The sequence below is a fragment of the Vicugna pacos genome, chromosome 24 (genome assembly GCF_048564905.1).
Source record: "Vicugna pacos chromosome 24, VicPac4, whole genome shotgun sequence".
Taxonomy (NCBI): Eukaryota; Metazoa; Chordata; class Mammalia; order Artiodactyla; family Camelidae; genus Vicugna; species Vicugna pacos.
In genome coordinates this window covers 10,101,457-10,116,778 of record NC_133010.1, presented here as the reverse complement: position 1 = coordinate 10,116,778, position 15,322 = coordinate 10,101,457, and the positions used below count along the sequence as shown (strand labels likewise).

Below are 15,322 nucleotides of genomic sequence, written 5' to 3'. Positions count from 1 at the left end.
GATGAGGGCACTGGCATTTGTCTGGAACTGATGTATAAAGTTATTCCAGAGGACAGAAATCTCACCTGTCTCCCTGTAAGCACCTGTCTGCGATCTTCCTGCTCATCTTCTCGTGTCTCGGCCGTTACCACCCCCTCCTAATCTGTCCCTTGTCCTCCTGTGTCTCAGTCTCAGGCCAGCCTGGGGACTGTCCTAAAGCCAGGTTCTGATCTGTTTCTTCCTTCCTTTGCAAGCATTTGCGACTTCTTATTTCCTCTAAAATCAGCCTTGCCTCCTCTGTGGCACTGGTCTCTCTCATCCACCTTAGTCAGGTCTCAACGTTGGAGGAATTATTTGAAATATGGGCTCCTGGGTGAGAAGGCAACTGACTGAGAGCAGACCTGGTTTCAGATCTGGTCATCTGCCCACTGCACTGTTTTCAGCTGGAATCACAGTGGCTCCTGTGCAACCCTTAAGCCGCAGTGGCCCGATGTCCACCTCCCAGACACACCACGACCTGCTGCACATCGCTGCCTGGAGGGCTCAGGGCGCCTTACTTTCGCCCGTGCAAAGCGGGGACCGTTATTTTGCTCACACCTGGACCCCTTCTCTTGGAGCCCAAGCCAGAACTTGGAAGTACTGCCTCCTCCATCCTCCTCACCTGCCCCACTGCCCTCTCCAAAGTGCAATTCTCCTCTCCATTCCCCCCAGGCCCAGAACTGTCACCACATGCAGAGTTTTGAGTTTCTCTCCTGCAACTCCTGAGAGCGGCCATCTCCTCCCCAGCATTTCCGGGCGGGCCTCATCTGGGCCTCTCCTTCTCCACTCCTTTTCCCTGATTGGCTGAAATCTGGTGCCAAGCTGCAGTGGCAGAGGAGAGACAGGGTGAGATTGGTCAGGGCACCTCAGAAGCCAGAATGAGACACAAGGGGCCATGGAGCCAACGGAGATTGTGGTTGGTGAGCGCCAGGGAGGGAGTGGTGTGTGCGCACCATCAGCCTGGAAACAGCAGGTGGGACCAGGCAGGGGAGAGCATTTGGAGGCGGGAGGGCAACTCCCTACAGGCAGACCCCTCTGGGCCATTTGCTGTGCTAATTGCCTGACAGAATTACAGGGCAGGTGTCCAGGACTTGGGCTGTGGTCTCATCCTACACTTGGCAGCTGAGGTCTTTTGTGGGGTGGGAGTCGGCTGGAGTGTTATGGAGATAAGTGTGGAGTGGCGCCCCACCCCCTGCCTCCTGCTGGGCTGATGGATGGCACTGGGTATGCATAGGTAGGGCATGCCTGTTCTCCAGGCTGACAGATGCCACAGGTGCAGCTGCAGGGGACACGAGCCAGCTGCTCCCATCACATCTGCGTATGTGCTGCTCAAGGTCACACTGTGAGCTCAAGTGGTCTGGTGGGCTGCTGGCTTGGAGCCCCCTCACTACCGTCGGTGGGTTCCCTTCGCTAACCATTTCTTCCTGGCTGGGGAAGCAGAGGTGGGAGGTGGGGAGGGTCCTTTCCCTCAGAGTCAAGCCCTCTTAACTGTGCACATGCCAAAGACACAAACCCTGAGATTAGAGTCTCTGTGTGTGAGATTAGAGTCTCAGTCTTTTGGCTGAGAACAACCATCTCTGCAGTCCATAGTCACCTGCCCCTGGGGTCACTTCTGCTGCCCCAACCCATTCTGCTGCCTCCTGAGACTTCTGCTCTGAGTTTCTGGCACCTCTCAATTGGTTGACCTAGGCCTGATCTAGCTGAACCTCAATTTTGTCAACTGTTTAAAAAAAAGGAGCTAGAACTTATCAGACAGGGTAGCTCCTAGGATTAGTGAGGGCATGATATACAGTAGGCACATAATAAGTGTTGAGTTAATCTGGATCAAGGGGGAGACCTTGAAACAAACAAGTCAGAAATTTACAATAAATAAGAAGACATGATCTTATCTTATCCATATGATCCAGCACTTCCACTCAACTATATATTCCAAAGAATTTTGAAGGCAGGCATTCAAATAATTATTTTGTACACATATATCCACAGCTAAGCTATTCACAATACCCCCAAAGGAGAAAAGACCCAAATTTACATCAACTGATGAACAGATAAACAAAATGTGATATAGCTGTGCAATGGAATATTATTCAGCCCAGAAAAAGGACGGAACATCTCAGCTATCCAATGTGGGTGAACCTTGAAAACCTTATGTACAGTGAAAACAGCCAAACACAAAGGCCACAGACTGTATGATTCCATTTATATGTAACGCATAGCGACAGAAAGACTAGTAACTGCAGTGACTGGGAGGAGGTGGGAACGGGGATATCTGTTTAATGCCTGTGGGGATTCCTTGAGGGGTGATGAAAATGATTTGGAACATGATAGAAGTGATGGTTGTATGACACAGTGATTGTACTGAATGATGAGGAGTTGTTCATTTTAAAATGGTTAATGGTTAATTTGAAAAAGAAGAGAAAAGATAAAGTCTGAGGGGGAAATTAACACTTTGGAGTACATAAGCACTGCCTTCTCCCCCGACCCCCCACATATGAGCAGAATATTCCAATCTGGGATTCTCAGTGCACACCAGGCACGTCCTTGCCCCAGCCCGACAGAACTTCATTTAGACTCGGCTGGTCAAAGCACTGCAGGGACACTGACCTTCTTCCCCAGAGCTGGCATGGGTCCAGCGTCAAAGTATGTCTCCTGGGCACTTGGGGTCTCCTACTCCTCCAGCATTCCTTAGTGACCCCAGCAAACTTCCCTCAGCCGCAGAGCAAGCTCTGGCCAAAGAAGCAGCCCCACTTCTGTAGGGGAACCCCGCCTGAGCTCCCTGCTCTTTGCCCCGTGAGAGTGTCTGAATCCTCAAGAGGTGCTGGATGTGGATGGTGGCTCCATCCTTAGGGAAGGAGACCCAGCTTGCCCTTGGCCCTAGCCCAGTCTTCCTGCTTGCCTGGGAGTCTGAGGGCACAGGCTTCTCATTGCCAAAGTCCCTCCCTGTGGGATTGCACAACAGTGACTTCTCCTCCCTGGGCATCATTTTCTGGAAACGTCTCCCTTCCCATTACCAGGTGCTCCCACCTGGCCTGTGCACATGTGACCCCTCCCTTCGCAGCACTGAAACAGCCAGGAAGACCTGTGAACAGTCAGAGCCGACCCAGGGCTGTGCCTGAGAGTGAAGTGGCCAGGGCGCGTGGTCCTTGGGGAGGGCTCTGCGAACAGTTCAGCCTTTAGGTCTTTGCCCAGGAGTACCACTTACCACTCATCATCCCACCTTGTGACTGGGGAGGGTTTCCATCTGTGTCCCCTGTCCCCAGGCGGTGCTCTATAACTATTTGTTGAATGAGTGAATGATGAATAAATAAAGGGGATGGCCTCTTTCAGGAAGTGCTTACCAACCTCTCCCTTCTCTGAAATCTCCATGTGTTTAGAGCCGGAACCACAGGCTTCCCTACTCACTCACCCATCCATCTTTTCAACAGGCAAGCCAGGCACTGGGCTTGGATGCGGCCCCACTGTGTGCTGCGCAGGTGACTGGTGTGTGAGTCTGGACTCCCTGGGCGCACCAGGCTCCCTGCGAGTGACCTGTCTCCCCACCTCCAGACGTCTGCACAGGGCTCTAGCCCGTCCCTCTCAACCCCAAAGGCTTTGCACCCCCCATGCTCTCCTCCTAGGACCCAGCTCAGCCGGATTCTCCCTTGGGGCATGAGGCGCAGACCCCTCACTCCACACCAGCTCTCCTCCGGCTCCTGGGGTGCTCTTGGTCTCCCACACCCACCTGACGCATCTCATCCCCCGTGCACTGCCTCTGACTACCCAGGTGTGGGTGTCCCCACACTGTGAGCCCCCGCACAGCAGGAGCACAGACCTCTTCGTCCCCGCATCCACCGCGGCGCTTAACGCTCAGTAAATATCTCCAGCTGGTGAAACAAGGGAGCGTCGGTCTGTGAGCTAAGTTGCTGGATTCCTCTTTTCCTCGTGGCTCTTGGCCGTTTTCTTCCTTTCTGTCTTTTTTTAACCTGGAGGGAATACAACTTCAGCATCTCCACCCACTTTATAAATACTTTGACAAATGGCTTCTCTGCTGCCGTGCTTACCCCAAGCAGGGGCACCTGTCATTTCAGAAGCGACTGTTTACGGCCCTTCTGACCTGTAATGCAGAGTCAGCAGCTGGGGGCGAGGTGGAGGCGGGGGCGGCCAGGCCACCGTAGTCCATCAGGCCCAGAATTTAAAGACCAAAGAAAGAAGGAGAGAAAGAAAGAAAGGCAGAAAATCCTAGCCAACTCACAGTGTAATTGCCATCTCCTTGGCAACGAAGCAGCCGTGGGGAGGGGCTGCTCCGCCATCCTTCCCAGGTCTGGGAAGGCGAGGAACAGCTGGGAAAGTGCCTCCCACCCTCCTGTGGCATTTGGAAGAAGGATCTGTTTTCAAGTCACCCCTCAGCCACTTTTATTGTTTCCAGTCGGGGTCTCAGTGTGGTGCCCACTTTACGGCCCAATGTCCTAGGCAGGAAGAGCTAGGCATCCGCGTGGGAAGTGCGAACGGGAGGCTGTATCGAGAGGACCCACGTTCTAGGACGATCACCCTTCGAGCCGTTTCCCCACCATCCGAGCGGAGTTTAAGGAGGTTACTATCTCCTCCACCTCCCCCCACTCTGCCACTGTCTTCTCAGGAAATGCCCTTTCCCCCGCAGTCTTGGAGAAGGACTCCTTGGCCTTTGGGGCCTGTGGGTGTGTGCCATTGGGAGCAGGCTGCTGAGGGAATGGGGATTCTGAGGCCTGTGGGGGTCTCAGGAGCTGGGAGGGGTCTGGTGTGATCTCACTGGCACAGGGACCAGGCAAAAGTGAAAAAAGCACCTTCTGCGGAGGTTTGGCAGGAGAGGAGGAAATTTCCACCTCCCCACCACCCACCAGACGCCTGGGCTGGCTGCCTGCCCGTGGTCCTGCTGCCCTAGTCTGACCCCTTCGTCCTCCAGGGGAAGCGTCAGTCTCCCCTCCTCCAGGAAGCCTTCCCTGGCTGCGCCAACTCTAATGGCCCATCCGTCCCTTCTGCCTGCCAGGCCCTCTCTCATTCAGTGCCTGCCTGTCACCTGGGAGGTGGGACGGCCTCCCAGACAGGGTGGCGGCAGCCTGAGAACGGGGTCCAGCCTCATCCCCACGAGCTTTTCTGTAGTCACGTCGCTGTTCAGCAGATGTGTGTCCACAGATGGGCCGCAGTGTGGGCTTCCCCCGTCGGAGCCTTACTCCAAAGAGAAAGGCTCCTGGAGCCACTGGGCAGGGTGTGGACCGCTCTTACTGAATGGACTTGATTGTCTCTGTTCTCACGTTCACCCCAGGCCCTCTGTAAGCAGGACCGACCTTCTCTCCCCTATTTCATCTACGAGGCTCTGTTGGGCAGCTCTTCTTGCTGTTCCTGAGACGTACCTGCTCATTCCCACCACCACCCTGTGCTCACACTGATCCTAGCCCCCCGGGAACACCCTCCCTTGTCCTTATGCTTTTTATCCAACTGTGCTTTCAGGCCACGTTCAAATGCCCCCTCCTCTATGAGCCTCCCTCAGGTGTTCAGGAACCTTTTTATCCCTTGTCTTGCTACAGCAGTTACAGACCTGAGTAGCTTTCCTGGGTCCTCTAATTGGTTCATGAGGTTCTAAGTCTGTCCCTCTCCCTTCCGTGTGGATGGGGTATGTGTGCATGCATGGTGTGTGTGTGTGTGTGTGTGTGTGTGTGTGTGTACACGTGCATGCCTTCTAACAGGTATGGGGTGCGCACCTCTGAGCCCAGCAAACAGGAGAGATGATGAGGGCAAGGTCCTGGAAAGACGGTGACATCAATATATCTAGCTTACAGCATCTCTTGGTACCTCTGTCTGCATTTTCGCCATCCCAACCCATCGCAAACAACAAGAGCTTTTATGCTCTCTGGCCCTGATGTTCAAAGTAAACTGCTCTTTGCTCCTCTTCCCCTCGCCCTAAGGGGTCCTTGACTAAGAGCCGAAAACGAGGCCCCCCTCCCAACTCCCACCCGAGAGGAGGGTTGTTAGAACAGGAACTAAAGCTGCCTGTGAAGATAGCAATGGTTTCTGGTCTCCACTTGGTTGGTGGATGAGGACTTCTCCACAGCCATCAGCAAACATTTACTGAGCACCTACTGTATGCACCACACTGTGCTAGGTGCTAAAGAGAGCGGAAGAAAGATTTCTTTCTCCTAAGGGGCATGGTATTAACCTCAGGGAGCTCGAGTTCACTTGAAGAGCTAGGCTGATGCACAAACAGACAAATCACAGGAAGAACCACGGGGAAGTGAAGCTATGTTGGCCACTCATCTGAAACTGACCCACTGGGCCCCAGTCCCAGGCCTTTGGGGGCCCTGCGGTAAACCTACAAACAGCTTAAGGAAAGCAGAGGGAATTAGAATTTTAAAAACCTTCCGGTGGTAATAAAATCTGGGGTGTAAAATGGGTTAGGAAATTTATTTTTTCAATATATGATTTTTTTCCTTCTCTCCTCTGAAAACCCACATATCTATTTCGCTTCAGGTTGGGGCTCCTTTAAACGGTTTTATTAAAAAAATCATTTACCGTGGGCTTTCCAGTTCAACTTTAACTGGACCGGGTGGAAATTAAAAAAAGGGTATTTTAAAAATAAATTATATAAATTACATCCCTAATTATAAAGGAACTTTTAAAAATGTATCTAAGCATTACAAGAAAATCTTTTTTTTTTCTTTTAAAAAAAGCCCCATTTCCCTGTTCCATTGCAGGAGCGTAATTTAGAAACCTTTAACAAATCCTTGTCCTTTGGAAGAAGCAGGCACCCCAGGCCCATTTGCCTGTGTGTCTTTCTGCGTGCTATTATTATTTGATAACTTTGGGCTTAAATCTGCATGAGAGCCAATTATCTCTCTTTGTCATCGAGCAGGCTTGCTCTTCGGCAGTGGTTTTTACAGCACAGTGAAAGCCTGACGGAGCCTGGAGGAGGTGGATTTGCGGTTTAGATCACACTCCGTCTTGCCTCCCCCAGTGACTTCCCTTATTTCTTTTTTTTCTTTCTGCTTTTCACCATCTCCTGATGCAACAAGTCCTCCTCCCCCAGCTGCATGCCTCTCTCTGCCCCGCGAGCATCTTCCCAGCCTGACTTCCTTCTTGGAGGGTCCTACCCTATCAAGGTCTTTCTCCCTCTCTCCATCTTTTGCAGACCGAGGCTTCCTGCACAGAACTGGATAGGACTGGCATTTTTTGGCCCAGCCTCCAGTGTGGGCCTGAGCACTGCTCTCTTTTTCTCTCAACTAGCGGAAGTAGCCTGGTGGCTGCAGCGCTGGAGAGAGGCAGGGTCCCCCATTCATGGAGCTCAGAGTCTGCCCAGGCAATGGGACCCACCTAGGGGATGGTAACAAGGCTGATGCCAGGTCAGGACCTCTAGCCTGGAGCCCAGATCAGATCTGGGATGTCGCTGCTTTTGTTCTTCTACCAAGAAGAGAGCAGAGGTGATGACCAGAAAGGACACACGGAGCTTTCAGAGGGGGTGGGGGACCTCAGCTCCACCCTGAAAGATCGGACTGGGTGGAAAAAAGGAAAAATTCTAGGGCAGGAAAAGAGCCCCAGCAGAGGTGGGACTCAGACTGGATGAGGGGACTCCACCCCTCTGGAAAGCAGGCACTTGGTCGCCACCACCTGCATTGGGCTGGGTACCTGGAGGTGCTTGATACACTTTGGTGGAGTGAGTGAGTGAATGAATGAATGAATGATGAGAATATGAAGGGAAAAAGGTGGAGAGGCTGGAGATGGATTAGGAGGGTTAGGGTGTTAGACCTTTCTAGTTCCAGATGCAAGAACTACCTCTTTTGGCAAAAGAAAAAAAAAAAAGAAAAAAAAATCATTTCCTGACTTTCATCATCCTAAACAGAGGCCTAGGCCTTCCTGTGTTCTCCCTTCCAGGCCTGTGCACATGCTGTTCCCTCGGCTGGGGGGCTCTGCCCGCCTCCACCTGGATCTTTCTTCCACCCCTTCCAGACATTACTTCCTCTTGGAATTCCTTCTTGACCCTAAAGTCCAAGTCAGATCCCTGGATGACCTACTCCTCACGAAACCTTCCACCCCCCTGCTGATTCTAATTTGGCTCCTGGCCAGCAAAGGGAGCTTGGGGAAGACAGAGCCCCAACCGTGGCCACAGGCTAACCCTTATCTCCATCTGGGCATTTCACACAAAATATAAATTACCCTCAACAGTCATTAGAATGAGCTACACGTGGACCAGGCACCGTAGTCAGCATTTTATGTAAGCTACCGCCTGATTCCTCAAGCTGAGACTTGAAGATGGTGAATAACTTATTCAAGGCTAAACAGCACAGACGCGGCAGAAAGCTGATTTAGAACCCAGGCAGGTCTGGTTCCAAAGACTTCGCTGTTTCCATTTACACTACTGGTCATGAGGGCCCTGGGCTCAGAGAGGGTGGCTCAGCCCACGGCTGGCGTGGTGTGAGCAGCGAGCGTCTGCTGCAGCCCTCCTTGCCAAGAGCTCGGCTCTGGGGGTACATCACTGGGTGCCTCCCCATTTTACCTCTTGATCAACCTTCCCTCCCCCAGGAGCTGCATTAGGACAATAGCATGGCCAGTATTGTCTCCCTGTGGGACCCGCTGTGAGAAAACAGAGCCCTGGGGACAGCAGTCTACTTTTGGCATCACACACCTTCACACGCATGTGCACATGCGCACACACAGCCCATCCCAGCAGGGGTTTGGAGGGGGCAGTGGGCTCTGTAGGCCTCTGCCTTCCTAGTCCTGAGCGAGCCAGGAATACCGTGTGGGACAGATTCTCTCCCCTCCTTGTCCTCGTTGGAGGGCTGGCATTGTCCGGTACGTCCCCTGCTCCCTCCCTCAGAGAGTGCCCAGCAGGGGGCCAGCTGTTTGCATCAGGAATTCAGAGCAGTTGTGTTCCTGCTGGAGGGCATTAATTTTATTTTTCGAATGAGGGCTTCCAGGGAGGTGATGGGAAACGGTATTTGCAGGAGGTGTTTGGGAGAAAGTGATATTGTTCCCAGAGCGGCTGCCAACCAGGGGCAGGGCTGGGTCCTCCTGGGAGCTCCACCCCCTTTCCCCATCACTCAGCCCACCCTGTGGACAATTCTCTCAGTCACATTTTTCTGCTGCAGTTTTAGCACAAAAGGTCATATGTCCAGGAACCCTCTCAGTCCAAGGCAAACCAGGACGGTTGGTCACCTCCCTCATCCAACACACTCCTCTGACCGTCCCCAGGGTGCAGCTCCTCAGGTTGGCTGTGGGCACCCCCTTCCCACCTTCACTTGCCTCCCTCATTGTTGAGTCTGGGAAACAGCTTATGGAGGGTGCCTGATAGAGCACAGCTCGGTGATGGAGCTCTGGTTGGGGTGAACACTCTGTGGGACATCTTGCTCTGTGGACCCCCTGAGGCCGGGAAAGGCACCTTCAATCCCGGGTTTGGTCCATCACCCTTATGCAGGATTCCCTGCAGCAGGTCACCTGAGTTTCCTAGAGATGTTGGGGGAAGCAGGGCTGGTGGGGTTCAATTGCACAGCATATAGGGGCTGTAACTAGGGGAGTGTTTGTAATGGTGCAAGAGACAATGCTAGGGATGTGGGATCCCCAGGCCGAGAGATGGCCATCATGGCTGGCTGAGGGGGAGGCTGGGCCCCATCAGGCCCTCCACTCTCCCTCATCTGGTCACCCAGCTCTGGATTCAGTGCTAGCCACTCTCGGGGACTCAATGGCCCCTGGGGAAGGCCCTTTTGCTGGCTGCTCCCTGGCCTCCCACTGCTGGCTGGCTGGCAGGCAGGCAGGCAGGCAGGCAGGCAGGCAGGCGGGTGGGCGGGCAGGCAGAATATTACCCCTAAGATAAATGAAGAAGAGTTTCAGGCCTTATTGGATTATAGTTTTTATTGAACTTTATAAATTCCAATTAGCAGACCCCTGGGCAATAAGCGACACGCAGCCCGTGGCTCACTTTATGGTGTGATTATGACCCTGTTTATCCTCCCCTGAACGAGAAGTATTAATGGAGGAAACGCAGGAAAGGGGGCCCGAGAATACATAAAAACAGATACTGGTGACACAGAAATAAACAGACAGGGTCAGGGAGAGAAAGTAATCTCTGGGCAGGCAGCAGGGATGGAGGACCAGAGATGCTGAGAACCCACGTGCTCAGAGCCACAGCCGGCTGAGTTGCCCTCATGGCCGTCCTTCCAGGGCAGGGAGCCCCCTGACCCTGGCGGCTGCCGGGGCCTGGAGAGCACCCCTACCCCTGCCAGCCCCAGGCGATCTTGTCCGGGTTGGGGTTTGATTAACTAAGTGCAGGACCTTAGCTTGCACACTTGTACTGCTGGGCAGTCCACTGCCTCGCAAGGCCCTGACTCCATAGCTGAGCAGTTTGAGGGGCAGCCCAGCGGTTTCTGAATGCGTCAGAGGCACCCCTTGCCCTCAGAGAGTCTGATGGACACGGAAGACACTCTCCTAGAAAACGCCCCCGAACAGGCGCACACATGGACGCATGCACACGTGTACGCACACAGACGTGCATGCCATTTTGCATATAATTTCGGGGAGGGGGGCATCGGATCCCTGGAAACTGATCATGAATCCTCCCTCCCACAGGGGATTGAGAGCGTCAGGTTAAGAATCCTGAAGTCGGATGGAACCAAGACCGGTGTCTTGTTGATTCTACCTGGAGGTGCTGAGATCCCGCAGAGGATCTGGCAGCCTCTAAGGGTCTGGCCATGGGGATGGGGGCGGGGGAGGGGTGCCCCTTTGATCCCACCTGCTTTTCCTTTCTTCCTGGACACTTGGGTTTGTCCCCGCCTGCCCAGCTTTAAATCTTTAACAGCTGGGACCCAGAACAGTGACTGGGGAGAAGAGATGGGGGGGGTGAGGTGGTGGGTTTCTGAGCCCGCAGGGTCAGGGATGGCCACACTCTCCCTCCTGGATTGAAACCCCCTCTGGACTCATAGCATTTCCCGGAAGAAAGAAGCATGCTCAGGGCCAGCGTGCCCTCCTCATTTTGTCTGGCTTTGTTTTTTCCTTCCTCCCCCGTTCTGTGGGTCATCTTTCTTAGAGGCTTCGTTTGGTGAAAGATTAATAAAGAAAAAGAAAAGAAACTCTCCTATCAGCATTTTGCCATTGTCCAGACGCACGCACACCAAAGTACCCGAGGAGGCTCGTGTAGTTTGAACAGAATAAAAAATGCTTCAGGTGGTCCCGAGTCTGCAGCGGTATGTAAACAAGAGGCCGAGAGCTGTGGCTGCCCGGCACGCATCTGTTTGTCTGGGTCCATTAGGAGTTGCTGAGAAGCCCTGGCCGCAAGCATCCCCGCACTGGCCTGGGCCTCGCCCACCCTCTGAGCTTCTGTGATTATGGAGCCCTGCCAGGCCTTGTCTTACTGCAGATAAGAAGTGTGGATGTATGTAAGCTCCAGTGGTCATGAACTACCCCGGCCAGGACTTTCCTGATTCTTGTCCCCGAGAGGGAGTGCCAGCCAGGAGGCCTTGAGCAGGAACTGGGGACTGAAGTAAGGGAGGCAGAGTCCTGGGCTGGCCGAGTGGTGGAGACCAGGTGTCCTTCTGTTGAGGACTTGGGAGAACCCAGGGGCAGAGGGTCCTGTGGACACTCAGGCACCAAGATGCTGCTGCTCCCATCCCCTTGGTAAGTCTAGGGCTTCTAGAGGGCTTGTGGTCCCCGAGGACCAAGTGGCAGGCCTGCAGATTAGGGAAACCATCCTTCATCTTCCCAGGTCTGTATTCTCTCCCTGCAAGCCCTGGGCACCCAAATTGGCCACTGTGGTTGGCTGGGCCTGACCCCAGAGGAACAGGCTGCCTTTCCCCCTGGCCCAAGCTCCCAGGAACAGCTCCCTGTCTCTGCCCGCATCCTGGGTCCTTGCACAAAGCCAGCAGTGCAGAAACCACCCCAGAGCACTGTGGGTGTCTCTTAGAGGATATGGGTGTAGAAAAGAAGGCTCAGAGAGGGGCAGTTTGGTAGGCCAGTGTGTTACAGCCAAGCATTTAAGAGAACAGGCATTTCTGTGGTCCAGGAGGCCTCTGGGTTACCTGTTGACCCAGATGGTGGAGAGCAACAGTCTTTGTTCCCCACCCCCACCCCCCCACCCCCGTGTAGTTGAAGCAAGCTGGGTGTGGGTAGCCAGGGTCATAATCGGACGTGAGAATGCAGAGGTGCTCTCTGTTCAGCTCCATCCAGCCTGGCCAGCTCCCTGGAACCCAGAAGCCCATTTCAAAGTGGTTGGGGCTTGCCTAGTGCTGCTGGCACCAGCACAGGTGAGGGCTGAGGCTTCAGCCCAGATCCTAAGATGTGTTTGGGATGATCCCGTCCCACCCGGAGGGAACAGTCTTATGACATCATACATTTCTTGGCGTCACTAGGTCCCCATCATGCTGCCATGCCCCTCACAGATGGTCAGCCCAGGATTTGAGCGAGTAGAGTGTCAACGCCAGGGCCTCGGGGGCTGGAAGGCAGGTGAGCCAGCAGCAGGGGCTTGGGGACTTTTCTGGCCCTTCTGCAATCACACTGCCACGGCCCACCAGGCCCCTTGTCATGCAGGAGGAGCCCTTCGAAGGACCAGAGGGCTCCTGGGATCCTTTGAAAGGGATGAAGGAGCCCTCTGCCCAGGCAGCCTCTCGCGATTAGGGATGAGGGGGAAATGGGAGTGTACCAGGGAGCCCTGGGGCCTCGGCCGACAACCCTCTCCAGCTTCTGGAGCCCTGGGGCGCATCGCGCAGAGTGGGCAGAGAGGCAGGGCCTTCACAAAGCCTGGGTTCTAGCTCATCTCTGCCACCAACTGAGTGACTGTGGCCCTGTCATTCCCCCAGCTGGTCCTCTGTTTCCTCACAGCAACGTGGAGCCAATGGCATGGCTAATCTCCGAGGTCCCTGACAAGCCTAAAATATGCAGATTCCGCCCTCTGACGTCTCAGGCACGAACACAAATTAGCACTTATGGAAAACAGTGGGACGTAATAATGGCCCCCCAGCCCCCGCCCCCAGCACACACATGCTCTTCTCTCTCTTCATGCCCCCTGTAATAGATCATACAGGATGGATTACATTAATTTTCTATAAACTATATCAACTTGAGTGACATGTCCTTAAGGGTTGGCTGATTGATATCTACAATGCGGTCTTATAATCTAAAATCATATTAATATTAATATTAAAGATTTTCTGTCCTTTACGCGCACCATTAAATCTAGAGTATAAGGTGAAATTGACAACATACATTTTGACAGCTTATCTATAATAAATATGCAAATCTTGATGCCTACATGTCATCACAGATGCACCGCAGCTCTCTGAAGATCACAGCCTGCCTGTCTGCCGCGCGACATCTCCAGCGGACGATCAGAGCACCCGTCTAGGCGGCAGGAGCAGCACGGGGTGCGTCTTTGCCGGCGGTGACCCTGACCTCTCCTGTCTGTCTGAGAAAGCCTGTCCTTCATCCTGCCAAGCAGGCAGGAGGGCTTGAGGACTGACAGTCGCAGAGAGCAGGGGACGCCATCTCACGTCTCTGGAGCACAGGAACACCCAGCTCCCCTCTTTATTTTTCCTAAGTCACAGAGGGACTTTTGATGTCCTCTCTACCCATCCCCACCCCTAGGTTACAGCAGGCTGTCATCACTCAGTACTCAGGGAGTTTAAGAGTTGGGGCTCCTGAGTTGGCAGCCGTAGGGTCAAACCCCATCTCTGCCAGTAACCTCTGCTCTTAACCTCCTTGTTAAGAAATGCCTATTTCTGCGTCTGTAAGTGGAGAGGAGAAATGGTACCTCCCTCCTGGTGGAAATGTGAGGACTGACTGAGATCACAGAAGCCAGGTGCCCAGCACACACAGTGATGCCTCAGTAAAGGGCAGCTCTTAGATTGTTTTCTAAATGAGCCCCACTTCCTCTGACCCCTGCAATCCTTCGTGTCCCTAAATCCCTGCCCTTGCCACTTAGCACGCTGACCAGCTCAGATTCTTCTCTGCTTCTGGCCTGTGCCAGAAGTGAGCTCTAAGATGCCAGGAACCACACAGCTCCATGCCTCCAGCCCCAGCCCAGGAGCCAGGTGGAGGTGAGATGGGGAAAACCTAGTCACCTCTCTGCTGAGACTCTGCCAGGTCCGGCTAGATAATTGTGCGTGTGTATGTGTGCGTGTGTGTTGAGGTTGACCCAGGGGAAGGGGTCCTGTGGACACTCAGGCACCAAGATGCTGCTGCCCCCATCCCTTTGGGTGGGTGGGTGCAGAGGAATTTTCAACAGGAGCAGGATTGTTTGTTTGAGAGCACTCCAGGACATCTTAGTGGTCCCATCCTCACAGTCCATCTGCTGACAGGGCAGCAAAGCCTACCAGGGCCATATTTCTGATCACTGGCTTCCTTCCAGCCTCTCTGAGCCCACCTTGTGGGGAGACATCCAGTTTGCCAGCTTGAATCCATCAGTTTGATCCTCCCCACGGTTCTGGCACTGCATTCACCCCTTTCCTGTCCACCATCCTTCACAAAACCATCCCACATCAGTCCAGCCACACGGAGCGCTTCTGTCTCCAAACTGCAGGATTTCCAGTGTGAAGAACCACGGAATGACACCCTTTGTCACCTCCTTGTATTGTTCTGTCATTATTTGGCAGTGGACAGAGTTGATTTCCACAGCTAGACTGAGAACGTGGCGGGTGGGGACTGCTTCCTCTTTCTGATTTCCTGAGCTCACCACGTGGCCGGGCACATGTGCAGTTGTGCAGGTTTGGACCCTCTGGTACTCTGGATCAGAGTTGGAATAGACGTGGGACCTCGGGGATCTGGAGAAGTCTTAAGAGGTTCAGTTGTCGGGCATCTTGCAAAAGGAAAGGTGAGAGTTGACCTGGATCCTCTTACATGCTCCTCTGGGTCTCTTTTGGGTCCAGGAGCAGGTGGTGCCCTGGAGGAAGTCCCATTGTTTACCACCTGTGCTGGCTGCATGTCCCCATCACTGGACTACCCCCCAGCTCTGGGATCCTGAGCTGCACAGCGGCAGTCCCAACAAAGGCAAGAAGTTTGGTGACCCAGGCTGGGGAGACAGGCTTGCTGGGGGAGTACCACTGCTGGGAGAGCAGGCACCTGCCCAGTTTGGTTCTGGGAAGTTCGGGCCCATCATATGGTGCAGCTGACTCCTGCAGCTTAGGCTGCAAGCAAAATGGGTCCTGGGTAGATGGCAAGACCCCATGGACTACTGGGGGCAATCCTACCCACAGGGCTTTCTTGGCTCCCCCTTTGCCTCACAGAGTCTCTTGCCATCAGTCCCTTCTGGTTCTTCATCCCAGTATGAAACTTGAGTCTCTACACTGTCTTTAATACAGAACCACTGATCAATCATCTA

General features: G+C 53.8%; 1 pseudogene; it reads right to left on the bottom strand.

Annotated features, from left to right (window-relative positions):
* Positions 1-15,322, bottom strand: part of LOC102525858 (uncharacterized) — a 77,441-nt pseudogene that overhangs the window by 21,438 nt on the left and 40,681 nt on the right.